This window comes from Protopterus annectens, chromosome 14.part0 (assembly GCF_019279795.1).
Source record: "Protopterus annectens isolate FY-2018-M chromosome 14.part0, PAN1.0, whole genome shotgun sequence".
NCBI lineage: Eukaryota > Metazoa > Chordata > Ceratodontiformes > Protopteridae > Protopterus > Protopterus annectens.
The window spans coordinates 232,909,445-232,931,588 of NC_056748.1; the positions used below are offsets into that span (position 1 = coordinate 232,909,445).

At 34.9% G+C, this 22,144-nt stretch overlaps 1 protein-coding gene across 1 annotated transcript in view; it reads right to left on the reverse strand.

The window, feature by feature from the left end:
* Positions 1-22,144, reverse strand: part of SFR1 (SWI5 dependent homologous recombination repair protein 1) — a 423,881-nt gene that overhangs the window by 52,759 nt on the left and 348,978 nt on the right. The gene's annotated exons all lie outside the window — the stretch shown is intronic.

Below are 22,144 nucleotides of genomic sequence, written 5' to 3' on the forward strand. Positions count from 1 at the left end.
ACTGCAGAACCAACTTCGATGTCAACAACTTACTATGACCTAAAAATTCCTTCACCACCCTAATAATATCCCAATCCTCACTAGCCTTATTACCCCATACAAAAATCTAGCAGCACTACGCGCAGCTAATAAACTTCTAGTCTCCACTACTAAACCTAACAACAAAGCTGGGGACTCACTTTTCTCTAATACAGTGGGAAAAACATGGAACCAGCTTCCAAGTGAATTTTTTTACTCTTTCTTCCACACTGCTTTTCAAAAAACACCTTAAAGAATACCTTAAAACACATTGGCTTTGTCCCTGCTCTAGCCCTGACTAATATCTCTCTCCACAGTCGTGCTCTCCCCATACTTTGCTAATCTATTGTACTAGGATGCCGACCTGTATTAACCAGTTATTTAACATCTCACTAGTATCTAACCAGATTCCCTTCTTACTACTTGAATTTTTATATTAGCTTTCCTTAAAAAAAAAAAAAAAAAAAAAAAAAGTGAGACTTTTTTTTCAGTGTTGTCTGCTCTTTGTATTAGATGCTAGCTAAATAACTAAAAACAAAAAAAAAGGACTCTGTATAAGTTTTTCCATATTTACAATGTCAACAATGTTCTACTCATTTCTACTCTATTCATTTTACTATTGTATATATTGTATGTTATGTTGTTGCCTATGCTTGGAGCTTTTCTGGGCCTCTACTGAAAATGGACATATATCCAGTTAGACTAGCCCGGTCAACAAATGTAAAATAAAATAAATAAAATAAATAAATGCCCTAGTTAGGGATAGCAGGTTAGTTAATTAGCTTACTAAAGCTCAAACTCTGTACCTTGGCTACAGGAAACAAAACCCTTAATCCTGTACACCATCTACCAGACTGCTCAATCAGACGTGATTGAAATGTGTTGAAATCGTTAATTGTGACTTTTACTGGTTCATTTTGTTTCATTGCTTAATGGAAAAAAATCTTCAACACTACAGGGGTGCATTTTCAAGGAATATGAGTTTAAGCACATTTTCAAGGAATGTAAGTTTCAAGGGAAAAAGTTTACTGTTGCTCATGCTAAGTCTGCTTTCAATGTGCAACTGTTTTGTTTAGCAAACGGCTGTCAGTGTTTTTATTGACCTTTGGGTGAGATGTTAACCTGATGGCCCAATGTTCATTTTAATGGCAGGTGCTGTTAAATCTTTTACATCTACCTGAGCTATCAAAAAGAGTAGAGGAAGTTGCTCAATGCCCTGTCCACATTTTCCCTAGTAGTAAAAATACCACCAAGGGTCTCCCCTGAAAAGATGTTACTAGCCTAGTGGGATTAATCTGGACATCAAAGGATATTTAAATGAAAAGCTTTAAATTAAATCTATATGTCTGCCTTCGTTTCAAAAGTAAAGAAGAAAATAGTCTGCACACTGACAGTTTTGAGCAGTGTTTATGATAATTTGGGGGGGTAGAAAGACAAATAACAGGACACAAGTATAGCTGCAGGGGAGCCTGGTCCAGTCCCGTCTAGGGCCCCCTTGACCATGGTCTGGCTCTGCTATCCTGGACTGCTATTAACTGTTCATCTTTCGGTTTCAATTCACCTCTCCTTAACCATTCCTGAATCAAATTTTGCGGTTGTTCCAGGAGATTTCTGTACTTGCCACTATATTTATCGATTTTGTATATTTTTTCCTTCTCATCTGATAGTTCTCCTCGTATTCTTTCATTTTTTGGCACATTCATTTGCCATCTGATTTTTGTCTACTTCTGCTTTGATTTCCATTTCTACTTGACACTGAAATGCTGCTAAACTAAGCAAATTTGTCATATTTGACTACTTCTCCTCATGTTTTAAAACTTTCAGTGTATTTATTTATTTATTTTATTTATTGTGATATTTGTTGACTAGATTAGTCTGACTGAGCAGAAGCCCTTTTTCAGCAGAGACCCGGAGAGAAAAGCCCCATTAAGATTTGTTAAATTATAAAAACTATTACAAGAATTGAGATAAGCAGAAACAATATGAATAATTACAATTTTGTTTTGAAGAAATGAAAATAAAATAAACAGTACAGACAGATACCAATATAACATGTAATTCGTTAGTAGCAGAAGAGCCAGAAATGGATTGAAGCATGGATGTATTAAGTAGGGTCATGACAAGTGCAAGTCCTAGTGTTAAGCAGGTAGAGGTTTAAGGATTATTTTGAAGAAATTAGAATTAGGAATAGTTCTTGGGGACAGAGACAGTTAGTGAATTTTTAAGAGATGTTGATTTGAGCTTCGAAGAGTGCGGTTGGGAGTGTAGGGAAAATAAGACATGACAGAGTTAATCAAGAGGCAGGTTTGTTGAGGATGGTGTGAGTGAGGTTCATCTGAGGGAGGAGAAGTTGCTGGCAGAATTCTAGCCACGGAAGGTTTTTTAAAGTTAGGCATCGATGGGGTTGATAGGGTAGATTTGCTGCAAATCTTGCAATGTTATTGTAAGTGAGTCCAGTTTTGGACAAGAGATTGGTTTGTAGGTTTCTAAGGACTGGGGCAGCATAAAGTAGGCTTGGTAGAAGAAACACTTCAGCTAAAGAAAGTTTAGATTCATTGGTGAGAAATGTTTTGTTCCTATAAAGTAACCTTCATTTTTTATAAGTTTTTAGGATGGCTAGTTGTATGTGGACTTCACATTTTAGTTGGTCAACAATAATAACTCCTAGTAATTTTGTGTGAGGTTCTACTTTGATGGTTGTGTTATTGAGGGAAGTGATGGTGATAGTCTTAGCATGAGATAGGTATTCAGGTGGGAACAAGAGAAGCTTCTTTTTTAGGATTAATTAGCAGTTGGTTGCTAGTAAGCCATCTTTCAATGGAGTGGAAAGATTATTGCGTGAGGTTGAGAAGATGAGAGAGAGTATCAAAGGAAGAGATGATAGTTGAGTCATCTGCTTATTATATAAGTGAGGAGTGGGGAACAGATGTGTAGAGTTTATTAGTGAAAATATTAAATAATAAAGGTCCAAGGATGGAGCCCTGTGAGACTCCAGTGCTGACTGGGAGGAAGGGGGAGAGAGCAGTATGCCATCTGAGTGAAGCCCATTGGAAAGACAGCTGGAAAACAAGGAAACTGCTGAGTTGGAGAAGTTAAGGTCAGACAATTTAGCTAGATGTTTGTTGTGAGAGATAGTGTCAAAGCTGTACTGTTTTGGGAGAAAACCATGCTGTGTGAGTGATAGTTGATTTTTTTGTAGAAGACAATCTAGTAGTTGTTTGTGTATACACTTCCCCAGAATTTTTGATAAGGGAGATAGAATAGCTATTGTCCTGACATTGGAGGGGTTAGTGGAGGGTCCTCCTTTGTGTATAGGTATGATGTAAAACTTCTTCCAAATGTCCGGGACTATGGATTCTTGTATAGATCTGTTGATTTGTATAGATATAGAGTAAGCAATAGAATTTGCAGCTAATTTTAGAAAGATAGGGGGTAGATTGTCAGCAGAAGGGGAGCAAGTTTTGAGTTTGCTGAGGAGTGATTTAACAAATGAAGTGGGGACAGGTTTAAATGAGAAGGAGATTGGAAGAGCAGAAGTAGATAGAGGGATTATGTTAGGGGTAGAGTTGTCTTTTAGTGAAAGGTTTTTGATGGTGTTAATAAAGAAGGAGGTGATGAAAGTAGTTGTATCAATGTCAGAGCTGTTGTGGCAATGGTAGGTGAAGAGGGTTTGCCTGGCTAAAGTAAATTTTTGACAGAGTGCCAGAATTTTATGGGGTTAGAGTGTGAATTGGTTAATGGCTTTTAGTAGAACTTTTTCTTGTCATAGTTTTGTTAGGTTGCAAAGTTCCCTGTATCTTTTGAAGGTGGGTGGGAGACTTTGTTTTTAGCCAGTTTCTTTCAAGCACAATCTCTCTTATACATAAGAAAGAGAGTAGATTGTGTGAGCCAAAGAGCATAGTTAGATTTAATTCTTATTTTCATGATGGGAGCAAGTGAGTTTAGGGAATTTAGGAAGATGTTGTTAAATGTTAGTGTAGCTTCTTCCAAGGAGAGGTGGTGGAGGAAAGACCAGTTTTTTTGAGGAGAGAATTTGGTTAAAGGAATATGTGTTGAAAGTACAGAGATTACAGCATTCTATTAAATGGTGTGATTTACATGACTGGAGAGTATATCATTGGATACAGGTGGGAAGATAATCACGTAAGGAGTCGGGTAGAGTACCTGGGTTGTGATACAGATTGGGATTAGATGTAAGTATCCAGTCTAGTGTTTAACTGGTATTAGTGTGTTTGTTCAGAAATGTTGAGCTACTAATTAGTTGGGTGAACCCACAAAGGTTTATACCGCAATTGAAAGGACCAGAAGTTGTTGAGTTCCAATCTGTATTAAAGCCACCCAACATTATAGTTTCATAGGAGATGGTTGTGAGATCCAGGCAAGAAACTGTTCATGGAAAGAGATGTTGTTACCAGGAGGGGTATAAATGGATGCTATGGCTAGCTTCTTATGATTATTAATTTTGCAATTAACAATGAGAATTTCAACAGGATGAAAATTAAGCAATGAAATTGATAGGGGGGAAAGGGAGAGTTGTTCCCAGTACATTATACCTACACCTCCTCCATTTTTTGATACTCTGTCTGAGATGTATATGTTATACCCAGGTGGCAGGATTTGAGGATCAGAGATATGAGGTTTTTGCCAGGTCTCAGAGAAAGTAACTATGTCAGGAGAGTGAAGAGCAATCCAGGAATGAAGTTCAGAGATTTTGTTTGGATTTAATGAGGTTAGCAGATATGTATGCAGTCTTTTGATTGTAGATCTATACATGTACTTAATTTTTAAGGAGACCCACAGATCCTTCAGAGCAAGGAATATAATCTTGATATACACTGAATCTTATATATCATTTGGTAAATATAAAGCATTTTTCTTGTTTTCATGTCCAACTGATCCAATAATTATTAGGACCAGTTGATCACTCCAAACCTGTTAAGACTGAACAAGAAGAGGAAATTGATGTATAGCTTAAACTTTATTCCTAGATGTTAAGGCAGTTTTCAAAATTGGTTTTACCCTTCAGAAGTATTACTTACTAAGCTTTATTCACATTTCTTCATTTTTATTGTTGAGCGTTCATTTACTTCTAAATATTTATACACTCCTTCCTGCTCATGTTCCTTTATTTCCTCTTCCTGTCCCAGGTTTGTATTTTCTTGGTGCTGCAACTTTACTGTATTAAAAGTTGCTTTTGCTCATTTATAAAGACCTAATGTCATTCTTATAGCATCTGAGAAAGTTTTAACCATTTATAGTTGAGCAGTCAACTCCTTATCTGATGAACTACACAGTTTTACATTATCCACAAAAAGTAGATGAGAAGTCTTTAAACAAGATTGTTTACTCTGAGCCAAATTGTAACCACAGTCTACTCTGTTAAGTAAACAGCTTATTGGGTTAAGGACAAGGTAAAACAGCAGTGGTGGCAAAGAATCACCCTGGAACATCTCTCTTTGAATTTTTATCTTCCCAGGATAATAATTTGCCCTTTGTCAGGGCACAACTACAAAGTGGTTTGTCATGGCTTCATGGTCACTGTAATATACAATGAAGGGTTTATCTTTAAAAAAAAAGTTTACTAAATTATCACGGATGACATAGGCAAACTTACATGTATGCATAAAAACAACATTAAACCATATTAGCAAGTTCTCATTTACAAACATTATAAATCACAATCACATATGTTATTGTATACAATATAATCAATCTAACATTACATGAACTGCTAGTTCCTGCCTTCTATTAAACCTCATTCCTCCTCCAAAACATTTTTTTCTGTATGTCTTGTTTCCATAATTCAAAATTGTCCATGTAATTTGCTTCTACCCTTTTCTAAAGATCCTACTTCCTGTTCTATTATATCTGTTACAATATTCACTACTTCAAATATGGCTGATTTAGACTTTCATTTCCATTTTTTCATAATTGCTTTGTTTTTTTTTTTTTTTTTGAAGCTACCAGAATTAAACTGGAAAAGGAGTTGCTATGTCTATGCAATTCAGATCCCCTATCCCAGCTCAAAAAACATTCCTTAGTTAAACTAATTTGTTTGTTCAGTATTTCCGACTGAGTACTCTGTTGGAAATTTTTAAATTCAATAAACTCATTACACTCCCAGAACGTATGTTCCCAGATATCTCTTTCTACCCCATCACACTTTAAACATTTGCCATTTACCTAAGGAAAAATTCTTTGGAGTCTACCTGGGGTATAAAAGTACCTATGCAAACATTTCCAAGACAAAATTCTAAATATTATAGACTTTGTTGCATGTTTGGGAACCATACATATATCCTCCTATTGTTCCTATGTCAATTGTTTATCTAATCCCTCTTCCCAATCATTTCTAACATCCTCTGATTGATTCCCATAGTTATTGTGCAATATTTTAAATGACCTACTAATTATCCCTTTTTTAACAACTGCTTCTTTTCTAGATTCAACTAAAAACTCAACTAGTGCAGCTTTTTCACTTAGGATTCCCCTGTTCCCTTCTCTTTGCCTAAACTCTGATGTTATTCACTGGTGGAGAAGGCAGTCTCTAGCCTGTAGTCCTAGCATCGTCACATTCTGCCTCCTTTCTCTCTATAATTATTTTTACCAGTACCTTGGCTCCTTTTCCAGCTTTCTCCAGTAAATTCCAGACCCTTCTTGCTTAATCTTTGTACCCCTATATGCAGTCATCCCTATCGACAGAATCTTCTTTCTCCATTACAGTGTTGGCTTAGTTTTTAGAATACTTTCTTCCACTTTATGAATATAATATTCTATATTACTGTTGTTATCCTCCTTAAAGATCTGCATCCAAAATTCCACTCCTTCCTTATTTCTTGAATTTCCCCACTGCTTCATCATCATCCCTTTCCACATTAAATTATAGCTTTCTGCTATGTATTATATATAAGAACCTTAACTGTATAGCTGTAAAATATCCCTTCAAATCAAGAAATCCTATGCCACCTTGTTCTATTAGAATAATCAACTTATCCCACTTGACTGTTGCCCTCTTTCCCCTCTCAGAAAAAAAATCCTTCAACTTTATTAATTACAATCCACAACTTCTCCTCTGGTTGATAAAAATATGCATCACCTGTGTAAAACTAAAGGGACTAAAACATTTTTACTGATTGTATCTTGCTATCCATATCCATAGGCAAGAGCTTCCAGTTTATCAGCTTTTTTTATTATTAGCTTTTCTTTAGTCTCTTCCCATATAATCTTATCTGCTATAACAGAATCCTTCCTAACCCACATTCCTAAATACTTCATTTTATCATGTCTCCATAAATATGGGTATTGCTGAACCAATTCATGTGTGGAAACATAGTTTACAGGTATATCTTTTGTTTTATCGTCACTAAATTTATATCCCAAAACAACTTGGAACTGCTCAGAATGTTCCACAACACCGAGATGTCCTTTTCTGGTTTTATCAGGTACAAAAAGTATCATCTGCAAATATGACCAACTTTTTTTATTACAATACCAATTATATCCTTGAATTTCTGAGTCCCTTATTTTCTTTATAATAAAGTGGACAGAGGACACACCTTACTAGTTCCTTTGTTCAGACAGAATTTATCAAAGAGGAACCCTCCTACTTTGTTTTTTGCCTGTGATCCCTCATATATCCTCTTGATTAACCTAATTTGCTTTCTTTGCATCAAGACCCACCAACAACGGCAGTATTTTCTTATATCTTGATTCCCTCCAGATCATAACTGTTCTAGTAATGTTGTCAAAAGTTTGCCTCCCTCCACAAAATCAATTTGATCCATATCTATTAATTTTAGCAATATTTTTGCCATTCTTTTAGACATTATAGACATAAAAACTTTATAATCATGGTTTAAAATTGAAATGAGGTTATATGAAGCTGGATGAGATGGTTCTTTAATGTCTTAGGTATTACAGCCACCAAAACTTTTTTTCCAGGATGTTGGTGCTTCCCCCTTTTAAAATACTGTTAAACAAAATTTTCTAGATCTTTATCACTTTCTTCCTTACTAGCTTCCAAACTTCCATCAGAATAACTTCTGTTCCTGGACACATTCCTGAAGATTGGTTATATATCATCATTTTTATGTCATCTCCTCCTGTCTTAACTGCTAATAGTTGAGCCTTGTCTACCCCCACCCTTGACACATTTAAGACTTCCATATAAATTTCCATTTGTACATTTTTCTTGATTCTCCCATTTCTTTGCTTTATACCATTTTTCATAAAATTTCTGAAATATCTTTAATACCTCTACAGGATGTCTGGTTATTTTTCTTGATGTATGTTCCCTAAGCTTGGCAACAAGCCTTTCTACTTTCTGTTGCCTAAGTCATAGAGTTATTATCAAAAATAATTGCTAAGCATCAATCTTTCTAAACGTATGCATATTATTCAGGTACTCCTTTATTTTGTCTTAACACTGTATTTATGCCTTTGTTTTTGCTCTGTGAGGTCCCCTTATTCTACAATACTTTAACCTTTATCAACCCTTCTAAATAATTGTTGTTACTTTTTAATCATACCACATTTTTTTATTTTTACCCTATTTTTAAACTTTACTTTTATTTTATCCCACTCACTAGCTATAACTTCTGGAGTACTTTTTATCTTCCCTAATAATTCCAGAACAATCACTAATAATTCCTGAACAATTTCTACTACCCATTCCTTAAATTCCTCTCTTTTTAACAGGTAGGTGGGGTAGCACCTGTTTTATTTTTATTTCATTACCTTGCATTTTTATCTTGGTTATCACTGGCACATGTTCTGATATAATAACTGGATGTGTGTCAAAGCTCTCAATTAAATGCACATTTTCCTGTGAAATATAAAATGTGTCTAGTCTATTCCAGTTATTATACCTTAGGGAATCATATGTAAATTTGCTCTCAGTTCCTACTACTGAATTCATGTCTTCCATACCAAATATTTTCATAAATTTCTTCAGAAATCTTTTGTTATATTTTCCCTACTAGGCTCCTCAGATGCATCTTCGTTGTTGCAAATCAATTTCTAGTCCCCACCATTAAATATTATTCCCTGATGAAAGCTAAGTATTTCTTTAGGCTCTACAATAGCAGCTTTGAGGGGAATATAAACTCATGCCAGGATAATCCTCATCTCTTGACAGCAGCCCCTTACTGCCACAATTTACCATTATTATCCTTTCTCCTCTTATGTCACTACGTACTCCCCTTTTCATTTGGCCCTGATATGCTGCTGAATATCTATCCTAAAATCCTTTATCAAATTCACATGCTCAGTACTTTCCAAATGTATCTCCTCTAGTACTTCTATTTGCACTCTTCATTTCTTAATATAATTAAATATCCCTTCCTTTTTGTCTATACCTGTAAAACCATTCACATTCCAAGATAATAATAATAATAATAATAATAATGCTTACTATATTGTACTGTGAAGCTTTATCTACATTTGCTTAACTGTTTTATTATAAAATTTTTACTGTTTTCATCTTCAGTTTTGTAAGTTTTCTTGCTTACTTGTACTATGGAGCTTTTCTCCCTGGGCCTCCACTAAAAATGGGCTTTTGCTCAGATGGACTATCCCATTTAACAAATGTCAAATAAATAAATAAATAATATGAAAAGTGTCACCATTATAATAAGAAGTCATTATTCCCACCAATTATGCATGACAGCTTTTTAAATGTCTACTTCTAGCTTTCATGATAAATGCCTACTTCTAGCTTTCATGATAAATGCATCCACTAAAGTCTAGCAGGGTGATCTTTTATAGCTTTTTTGCCATCTTCATTTGAACCTATGTTACATTTTCATGACTTTTAATGAAAACACTTAAACAAAAAAAGTCTCAGAATAGCCCATAAACTGTTAACTTAATAGAAACACACAAAACTGTGTACATCTTTAATAATAAAGTTTAACCCTGCTAATAGGAACAATTGCCCCAAATAGACAGCTGCAAACACAGGCCTTATCTAACCTAATGTTAAGATTATGCATGCTAAGATGCATGCCATTGCCTGTGTTCCTACTTGCACTAATTGGTGTCTGCTCTTTTTATCTTTATTCCCCTCTCAGATGTGAAATACAACTTGCATGCTTTCAGAAAACATTAATTTTAGCCTTAAAGAAACCAGTGCTTGTGCTTTTTATTGTCCTATAATCAGCTTGTCTCCACAGAAACTTAAGAGAAGAAATATGTAGCCATCAGCTGGAGGCTTCTAAAGATGTGCTGAAATGTGCAGCTAATTGAATACTTCATTACATTCAGTATCCTGAATCCTATATATCCTATATATTTTATAGCTTGTCCTTGGCCATAATGTTCACTTGGTATTTAATATTATATATTATATGTATATTTATTGATAAAAGTGTGTTCATATCTTGGAAGTTTAGGTACTTATTCATGTATACATTTTGTATGCATTAATAATGCTGCACATTTTAAAAAAATTTTAGCTTCTTTGTGCATATGAAGTATTCCCCATTATTATTATTATTATTATTTTTAGATTAACACAGCCTTACAAATGAGTCTTATTTAGGTAAAAGCTTTATCAAGTTTGTTTTAAAGAAGGTTTAGCTGCTAGGCTTAAATGCATTGTGATTTAACATGTATTCTTTTATTATTTTTCATCATTTTTTCATCATTTTTTATCATTTACTAAGTTATTCTGGATATACCACTATTTGAATTTTAAATCTCAATTTCCCTTTTAAAAATGTTGCTCTTATTTCAAGCTTAATTGGATAATTAATTGACTAATGATGCTCAAGTGGTTAGGATGTATCACTATTTAAGCTGGCTGTTTTTAACATTTTGTCATGGTCTGAGGAAGCGTATCGTTGATACGTGAAAGCGCTTACCAATTAAAGTTTATTTCAGTTTATTTCGTGGTGAGTCCAAAGTTTTTCTTACATTATACATTCAGTATCCTCTTATTTACTTGTTTCTACTTAAAATGTGTTATTATTTTAAGCCAAGGGTCTTAAACCTGACATTCAACTATGCAAAAGTAAGTGCAAACATGTCAGTTGTACATATATTATGATCTGTGTATTTTTTCACTCCATCCTCAGCTCAACAATTGAAGATTACAGCATATTATCTTAAACACGCGTTTGTCTACTCCATTTTCTATTTTTTTTTTCATTATAATGCCTAGAATTCTTAATAATAGAAAGAAGAAAGAAAGAAAGAAAGAAAGAAAGAAAGAAAGAAAGAAAGAAAAAAGGCATCTGTTTACTCTAGTGTCCTTATTACATACAACAATAACTGAAAATGCTTTACTATGAAATTGCAAGTTATATCATGAAATGTTTATAGAAATATTATTGAGAACAGAAAATGTTTTATTTACAGTTACCATTTTCCTTCTTCTTCTTCTTCTTCTTCCCTTCTGTTAGTGTTCTTCCAGACATTAATGACATAAAGTGAGGCAAGTGCCTTTCAGTTCCCCACAAGTTTAACAAGGTAAACAAATATCCATTCTTTCCACTTTTTCTTGTACAGCCATGTTCCACAAATGTGATTGATGCTTGGTAATCTCACATTTATTCAGCAATTTCTGTGTTGCTGGTCTTCTTCCTGTTCATCTATAATTCCCATCTTCAGACTCTGGTTCAATTCCAAGGTACTCCCGATTCTTCTAATCAACTCCTGTGCTTTTCTCTGTCTTCCAAGAATTTTCTTTTGCAACATTGGAAAAAAGTTTCATTGTCAAAGGCTTTACAAGAGCTTTATCAGAAGAATGAGAATCAGAGCCCCCTTCTGTTTGTTGTCTCACTTTTTGTTGGACAAACATTTGTATTTCCTCTTTAGCTTGTTCTGCATCAGAAAATGGCTTTGATCCCAAGGACAAAATCATCTGAAGACAGCTGGATACAGCAGCTGGAACCTCATACTCACCTCTTAACATTCCATAATTGCTGAAATAAATCTGTTTCTGTTCTGCCTGGTGTACAGAGAATAATCATTTTCCACAAATATTCTACTGTCTCCAACTTTTAATGCTTTGTCCTTCTGCCACAGTTGTGTTAGAATCAGCTCTTTTAGCTGGTAGGATTGCATTTTTACTGAATCAAATCATGGCTGCTTTCTCATGGCCAGGTTTGGAACATACACATGATGTGACCTTTCAGTTAACAAATCCTGCTGTGGAATATATGTCCAATTGCTCATTTGTGCCTTCATAAAATTAATATAGTCTGTTCTCTACAGTTTCTCTGATACAGCAGACAATTTCAGATTTTCCTTACATGCTCTGTCCTCTAATCCTGGATTAAATGTAGCGACTAGTCTGAAACCAGTTCTTATTAAAAGACAAAGAGAAAATATTTAGATCTTATTGCATTTTACACTAATACACCAATAGTTTTCACGGAGGGTTTCTTATGTCTCTTACACTCCTTTACACTTCTTGCATAGTCTGTAATTTTATTGTGATATATGTTTTATTATCTATTCCCTATACCTATTATGCAAGTTATATGAGATATTCTATGTGCAATATGCATGTGTGTGGGTGTACATATGTTTATATGAAAGTTATAGTATATATTTTGTATATTTTTTATATATTTATAGAATGTTTAGGTATACATAGGAATTTTAGAATTTATATACTACTATTTTAATATATTTTTAAGAACCTAATTGTTTGAAAAATTTGTTAGGCTGGCTGAATCATGTGATGTAATTATGTTCCTACTTAAGTGCTTTTAGATTCATTCAATTTTATGTACTGATGAAGGGTGGTTAACCCGAAAGCTTTGCTTCTATTAAATCTTTTGGCGTATAAGTGTATTGGATTACCTGACCTCTACTTCTACCATTTTTCATTGAAATATCTTTTCTTGAGCAGTCAGATACTCAGACTTTTTTTATTTTGACCTCTAATTTTTTGCAGTTTTATCAGCTCTTTCTTCATATGCATTTAAAGTTTCTTCCAGTTTTTCCAGTCTTTTCTTATTTGAGTTGATATACTCCTTCAGTGTTTCATTTACTGTAATCATCTCTGAGCACATTTGACTTATTTTTCTTTTAAATTACTGGAAGCCATATCTTGCACTAAAGCTGGAGCTTGAATTGCTTTTTGTTTAACAGCTGCAGAGTTCTTCCCAGTCAGTGTTGTCCCTTCACCTTTTCTAGATGATTTTCTTTCAGGCTCATTTAGTTTCTTCTTTGCTGACATCCAGGCAGTGTAAGTTGTTGTTGCGTCTTTCGGCTTTTCCTGGTTAGGGGTTGCCACAGCAGAACTCCGGTCCGCTAATGATTGGTAGTTGATTTTTACGTGCCGAGTTACCAGCCCTGACGCACAACCTTTAATGAAGGTATGTCCATTCACGCATGTCTCCACGCAGAAGACGCTCTAACTGAGAATCGAACTGGACAGCATCTTATTGTGAGGTGACAACGCTACCGCAGCACCACCACCGCAATCATCCAGGCAGTGTAAGTACTAGGCAGTAACTGAAATTACTAAGAGTGGCAGAGTTACTGGCCATTGTCATTAAGTTTATTTTTTATACACTGGGACAGCTGAGTGTTAAGCTGTTGATGAGTGTGCAGCCATCTTAGAAAGTTTCTGTGAAGGGTGTATCTTGCACATCTGTATGCATTACTTTATCCATGAATGTAGGATCCATACCATACTTAAATTCTTCCCCTTTTAACAATTCTGTATTATGGATTTACTTTAGAAACAACTTATCCTTTGGATATGAATTTCTTTTGTTGCCCTTTTGTTCTATTGCCATAATTGAGATTTTTTTTCTAAATGACTATGAATTCTATCTGCATCAGTTCCAGTATATAGTCTGTATACTGTCAGAAGGCAAGTTATTGGTCTATAGTTATTAGAGTGGCTTGCATGTGCACTCTTAGCAGAAGTATAATCCTTTCCAGTTGTTAACCAAGTTGTGGTCTGTTTAGGATTAACATATAAGTAATTCTTAATAAGGGCTAAATCTTTGTGCAAATATGTTAATGCTTTTAGCCTTAGTTGGGCATTGTATCTGGGCCTGGGATTTTCCATTTAGGAGTTTTCCTCAGTTTTGTCTCAGTTTTCCTGTTCATTACTTCATTCCATTTCATATGCTCTTATGTTAGAGCTCCTTACTGTTTTTTTTTTAATTCCTCTATTCATTCAGTATCTTTATGTTCAATGAGATCTTAATTCTTCTTCTTCTTCTTTCGGATTTTCTCGGTTTGGGGTCACCACAGTGGATCACCTGTCCGCTCATGATTGGCAGTGGAGTTTTATGGTGTCGAGTTGCCAGCCCAGTGCCCACAGAAGGCACACATGCACACACTCCCACCTAGGGCCAATTTAGAGTGTCCAATCCACCTACAGCATGTCTTTGGGATGTGGGAGGAAACTTCAATGAGATCTTAATCCTTTTTGAAAACGTGCCTATTTCTTCTTTTTTGTGGTGTTTCTATTGATTCCCAGTTCTCTATAAGATCTTCTTGTATCATCAATGAATTGCTTTTTTTTTTAGTTTTCCTTTACTGCCTGTGCTGATATTTGTAATTAATAATTAACAATTGTATATGATAAATCATGGACTGTTTTGATCCTGTGCATTGCTTTACCATGTCTATCTTTCAAAATATTTTTGATGATCTGTTCTCTTTTTTTATATTCTTCTAACAGTGGTGCTTGCCTTAATTGCTTTAGAGTTGTCTCTATTTAATACTTCCATTGTGGTATTTTATTTGTTTCCTTCCTTGCCTTTTTATGCTATGTTTTTGTGATAGTACTTTATCCATTATTAGTTTAGCTGCACGATAATATATATGATTTATTACTGTTATATCACGTGGATTTTTCTTAATAGTCCTTTTTACTGTGTTCATCTGTTTTACCAAACTTCTCACATTTTTGGGTCTTACTTTCTCTAATCTATTTCTTTTATCAATCTTAACATGTCTATCTGTGTCTGTTAAATCAAGCAGGTCCTACCCTAAATTATTTTTTCAGGATGGAGGGTATCCTCTCTGCTCTCTGTTTCCTATAAGTAATCTACAGAAAGTTCCAGAAAATATTCCTGTGACATATCCTTTTCAGATGCACCCTGCTTCATTTGTTATTCCTTCATATGGGAACCCATGGCTCATCACTCCACAACATTACCTGTGTCATAATTGCTACTATTTCCTGCTTCTTCCCTTCAACTTCAAATGAACTTTCATACCGGTCACCTACAGAGGGGTCCAGAGCATCATCATGTTGCAAATCTTCTTCATATGCCTCCATGTGTTGTTCTTTAATTTGGGGACCTGTAATTGCATCATGCTGTGACATTGCCCACTTTGGATTTTCCACACTAAATCCTTCACTTCACAAATAATCTAGTACTTCAATTTCTATTTGTTTAGTTTCTACCTTGCTAATCTTCTTTTCTACATTTCCCCTTTGTTTTCTTCTGTTGTGAAATTTTCCATATTTGGGTGCATTTGCCTACATTTCTTTTCAAATATCTTTTGAGCTGCATTTTTATTGATTAATTTGCCTTCTCCTTTGCTTAAATATTGCACCATACCTGATCTCTTTTGATTTTTCCAGTGTCTCAGATTTCTGTTTTTATACTTTTCAAAAATCACTGGGTTTTGTTCTTTATATTTTTGCACTTCCTCAGATGTATATTTTTGCAGGCAACCCAAAGTTCCTTCATCTGTGTTATGTTTTTCATAAAGCTATTGTATTATTGAATACAATTATTGAAGCATTTCACAGTTTTTCTTGTGCAAGTATTTTTCTTGCCTCTAATTTCTTTTTTAATTTTTCTGCATATCCTTTGTTTAGAAATTCTGGGTAAAAGTCACAATACATTATTTCTTCCCTATCCTCAATTATTTACTTTGTCATCTGTATAGCTCTTTTTTAACCAGTTAGTCTTTTTTTTTTTTTTTTTTTGTGGACTATTTCCTCATTCCTCAGCAGAGGGTCATCTTCCCCTGAGCCTGGACTAACCTTGTTGTAGAAATATTTCTGTGTCTTGAGGATTCTGCACTACCTTTTTTTCCAGTCCTGGCACCGGTGCATATACTAGGAACGGACACTATTTTATCCTGAGATATGTGCGCTCAGCTGTCTTTTTTATTTTTTAGCCTACCATTTCCAGTGATGCATGTTGTACAAAATACTGTTTATGTAGTAATGTCATCTTGGAGAAATTCTGTAAAAACAGGGTTCACCATGTGAAGGTATTCACCGAGACTTGAGGCTGAATTCTGCTAAACATCAAATGTTGAATCTTTTTTTGGATCTTGTTAGGTCAGAATATATGTATGCAGTCCTCTGACTGCATATCTATACATGTAATCAATACTGAGGAGGCCCATACTTCCTTCAGAATGGAGAATATATAATCTTGCTATACACTGATTTTTATAAATCATTTATTTGATAAGCATGAAGCATTTTTCTTGTTTTCCTGTACAACTGATTCAATGTCTTTTGGGACCAGTCAATCACCCCAAAACTGTAAGTTAGAACAGGAAGAACAAACTGGCTTATAGCTTAGACTTTGTTCCTAGATGTCAGGTCTGTCTTCAGTATTAAAGTTAATCTTCTAAAATATTCCTTACTAAGTTTTATTTGGATTTGTTCATGTTTTATAGTTGATCCTTCATCCACAAAAAGACGATGAGAAGTCTTTACACTTTTTTGCTTTCTAGGAGCCAAATTGTAACCATGACCTAATCTGTTAAATAGACAGTTTAGTGGGTTAAGGGCAAGACAAAAGAGCAGCAGTGACAGAGTCACCCTGGAATATCCCCCTTTGAGTTGTTATCCCTGGGATAATAATTTGTCCTTTATCATGGCTTAACTGCAAAGTGGTTTGTCATAGTTTCATGGTCACTGTAATGTAATTGATCAGTGTGGGGTGTATCTCCTACATTTTAAGCACCCTTTTATCCATGAATGTAGGATACTGTCAAATACTTTTTTGTAGTCTACCCATGCCATACTTAGATTCTTCCCCTTTTTACAATTCTTCATTATGTCTTTAGTTAAAAACAAATTACCCTTCCTTCCATTTGACTTTCTTTTGTTACCCTTTTGATCTATTGCCATGATTATGTTTTCTACTAAATCACTATAAATTCTGTCAGCATAAATTCCACTGTATAGTTTGCACATCATCGGAAGGCAAGTTATTGTTCTATAGTTTTTAGGCAAACTTGCAGGTTCACTCTTAAGGAGGAGTATAATTTTTCCTGTTGTTAACCAGTTTGGCATCTGTTCAGAGTGTGCATATAAATAGTTTTTACTCATGCCTAAATTGTCATGTAAAGATGTTCGTACTTTCAGCCAGAAGTTAGGTAATGCATCTCGGCCTGGAGTTTTCCTGTTAGGAGCTTTTCTTAATTTTGTTTCAATTTCTCTGGCTGTTACTTCATCCCATTTCATATCCTGTACATTTGAGCGTTTTAATCTTTCTTTTACTTCTGTCCATTCAGCATATTTGTTATGTTCCACAGGATCCTCATAGACATTTCTCTAAAATGTGCCTATTTCTTTGTATTTTGGTAGTGTTTCAATTCCTTTTGCCTTGTTTCCCAATTTTCTATAAATTTTTTTTGGGTCATCAATAAATCACTTATTTTGTACATTTCCTTTACATTTATCTGTATATCTTCTAAGTAATTCTGCCTGCATTTATATATTTAGTTTACTTGCAATAATGTATGATAGATCCTGATCTGTTCAGATACTGCTCATTGTTTTTAATCACATCTATCTTTCTGAGTATTTTTGTTGATATGTTCACTCTTCTGTACTCTTCTAACAGTGACATTTCTTGTTTTCTGTATTCGATACTTCCATGATGGCATTTGATTTCTCTCCTTCCTTTCCCTTATTGCCCTGTATTTTTGTGGTAAGACTTTATCTGTTATTAATTTAGCTGTGTAATAATATATCCTATTTACTTCTGTTATATTGCTTAAATTTCTAATGAACAGTCTTAATTACTGTGTTCATTTGCTTTATTAAACTTCTAACATTTTGGGTCTTATTGACTTTCTGTAGTCTATTTCTTTGATTGATCTTAATATGTTTATCCATCTCTGTTAAATCAAGTAACTCTTTCCTTAGATCATTTTCCCCTAAACTGAGGACAAATTCTTTGCTCTTCATTTCTTGCAGGCATGCTACAGAAAGTTCCAGAACATCTTCCTGTACTATATTGTCTTCAGGTTCATCCTGTGTCATGCATTTCTTTTTCATATGGAAACTCACTGGCCTATTACTCCACAACATTGACTGTGTCAGACTTGCCACAGTTTCCTGTTCCCTCCCCTGATGTGCAACTACAACTAAATTTTGTACCGGTTTCTACTGAAGGCTCCAAAGTATCTTCATATGGAAAATGATCTGATGTTTTGCACTCCACTGGTAACTCCTTAATTTGGGGATTCATTATTTTATCATACTGTGGTGTTATCCCAGTTAGATTTTCTACACTAAATCCTTCACTTTGTAGGTAATCCATAACTTCAGTTTCTTTTCCTTTAACTTCTCCATTACTAATCCTCTTTTCTACTTTCCTCCTTTGTTTTTCTTATTCTTTTTGTATTGTAAAATTTTCCATAGCCAGATACCTTTGTCTATATTTTTCATCAAATATCTTTGGTGCTGCTCTTTTTATATCGATTAGTTTTGTTTTCTCCTTTGCAAAAATATTGCACCATATTAAATCTCTTTCTCTTTCTCATATCCATATTTCTTTTTCAGATGTTTCCTGCTCCCTGTTTCTCCTTACCTAGGGGACTCATTGTTCCATCACGCTGTGATATAACCTGTGTTAGACTTTCAGCACTAAATCCTTCACTTTGCAGGTATTCCACAACTTCAGCTTCTATTTTTGTAACTTCCACTTTATCGATCTTCTGTTCTGTGTTCTTTTTTGGGATCTCATTTTTTGCATTGTGAAATTTTCCATATCTGGGTGCCTTTGCCTATATTTCTCTTTGAATATCTTTGGGGCTGCTTTTTTGTATTGATTAATTTGATGTTATCCTTTGCATGCATATTGCACCATATCAGATCTCTCTATCTTTCCCATGTCCATATTTCTTTCTTATAACTTTCAAAAATCTCTGAATTTTGGTCTTTATATTTTGTACTTCCTCAGTCCCTTCTTTTTCCAAATGGCGCAAGGTTTCTTGGTCTATATAATGTTTTTCATGAATCTGTCGTATTAATGAACATAAATATATATTTGAAGCTTTTGACAGTTTTTCTTGTACACGTATTTTTCTTTCCTCTAATTTGTCTCTTAATCTTTTTATATATCTTCTATCTGGAAATTCTGGGCTTCTTGCATAATCATAACAATACATAATTTCTTTCTTATGCTCAACAATCCACTCTATTATCTTTATGGCTCTTTCTTTAGCTTGCCAGTTTTTGTGATATTTTTGGACTACTACTTCCTTCCACAATGGGGGGGGGGGCATCCTCCCTCTGAGCCTGGCCTAATCCCATTGTAGGAATGTTTCTGTATCTTGAGGATTCTACACTGTCATTTTTTTTCTAATCCTGGCACCAGTGTGCCTACCAGGATTGGGCACTTTTCTATCCTGGGACTTATGCACCCAACTGTCTTTTTTATTTTTAACCTACTTCTGTGTATGATATATGCTATATAAAACACAGTCTATATATTGGTGTCATCTTGGTGAGATTTTATGAAAACAGGGTCCACCTCATGAAGATACTCACCAAGACTTGAAGATGAATTCAGTTCCAGAAATACCACTCTCCTTTGCTTGCTGATTTTAGCATCTGTCCATTTGGGCCGCACATGTCCGAGGTCTGAATGGAGAGATGATAAGTCAGCAAGCAAAGGAGAATAGTATTGGTGAAGGTGAATTCAACCTCCAGCCTTGGCAAGTACCTTCATGAGGTGGAACCTGTTTTTGAAAAAATCTCACCAAGACGACTCTGATATATAGACTGTATTTATATAGCATATATCATGGACAGAAGTAGGTTAAAAATTAAAAAAGATAGCTGGGTGCACAAGACCCAGGATAAAAAAGTGCCCAATCTTGGTAGGCACGCTGGTGCCAGGACTGGAAAAAATGACAGTGTAGAATCCACAAAATATGAAAACATTCCTATAATGGGGCCAGACCAGGTTCAGGGGGAGGATCCCCCCCCCATTGTAGAAGGAAGTAGCAGTCCAAAAAAATCACAAAAATTGATTGGCCAAAGAAGAGCCATAAAGACTATAGAGTGGACTACTGAGGATAAGAAAGAAATTATGTATTGTTACAATTATTCAAAAAGCCCAGAATTTCCAGACACAATATATACAAAAAGATTAAGAGACAAATTATTGGAAAGAAAAATACTTCCACAAGAAAAACTGTCAGAAGCTTAAAATAAAAAATTATTGTCATTAATGCAACAGATTTCTGAAAAACAGTTTATAGACCAAGAAACTTTCATCTGTTTTGAAAAAGAAGCATATCTCCATTTGGACTGCACATCTCCAATATAACACAGGGAATGTATATGCAGTTGCAAGCTATACCTGTTTGAAATGGATTTTCTATAGTGCATGCTGTATTCATGGCTCGTAAGACATGCTGCACTGTAAAGACAGTGCTGTCATTTCTCACACCTAACAGTCTACTTTCCAATATTCTGTCATGGTACCATCCGTGGTATACCTTACCACAGAATGGTTTAACTGAATTACCCCACACTGTGCATCTGATTGTGACCTGGATCACAGGCATGGCTGTAAGAATCATGAAGAAGAAACAGTTCCATCTGTATTCCCATACATATGCTGATTGTAAAAGTACTGATGTGGTTTATTATGGTTTCTGCAAGAGATGTCCTGTTTTCTATGTTGGCAAGACTAATAGATCTTTTAAAGATAGAATTTTGGAACATCTTTGTGATATCAGGAACAGAAAACATACAAATGCATTAGCTAATCATGTCATGAACACTGATCCCTCACATTCCTTCCAGTTTTTTGTCTTACAACAGATACATAAAAATTTGAGAGGAGGGGATATAGAAAATATTACTGAAGGTTGTGAACAAAAATGAATAATGAAACTTAATGCAGACAAATATCCAGGTCTTAATGGTACCACATCTCTGGTCCCTTTTTTGAAAGCCAGACACCTTAAACACAAATAATTTTAAAAATGCCAAAGATTGTCCTAACCGGATAAATACCTCACAATTCACGGCGAAAATATCACATATATAAAAAACCAACCAAGTAGTCCGTGGTGAAGTATAGCTGACCAGGTGAAAAGAGACACTCTTGATGCATAAAAAACTTTTAAAACAAGGTATTGTAACAAACACAATACATGTATAGATGCAGTCGATAAGCGCTTTCACTCAGAATGAGCTTCCTCAGATCGTAATACTGCTGTTCCTCAATTCTATATTTATAGTAACACAAGCATCTCAATTACTCAATAATTCAATAAAACAATAGTATAATAAAACAATCATTCTCCTTAAAAATATATACACACATTAAACCCACATCACCAGTGTATATATATGTCTACTTGAAAACACTGACATGCCAAAACACCGACGACGAGAACACCGAGACCGGAAGATCGACAACTGAGATGACCGGCAGTTTAAAAGCACGAAACTTCACATGCCCGACAAACCACAATCCCAGCAATCAACAAAACAAAACAAATACCTTCTCCGAAAAACACACACAACACAAGCACACCAAAAACCTTACAGACCTACACTAAACCTTACATACACAACTATCTATGAACTAACCTTAACCCAAACCCTAACCTTAAGGTCCGTCACTATCGCACACACCTAACCTGTGCCCTAACCTTAACTCAGTTAACCCGCCTCTAACCCTAAAGTCTGTCACTATTGAACACTTACCTTACCCGGACCCTAACCCTAACTCACTTAACCCACCCCTAACCCTAAAGTCTGTCACTATCGCACACTTACCTTAACATATCGGTGTTCTCAGCGTCGGGCTTTTAAACTGTCGGTCATCTCAGTTGTCGATCTTCCTGTCTTGGTGTTCTAGTCATCGGTGTTTTGGAGTGTCAGGGTTTTCAAGTAGACCTATATATATATATATATATATAT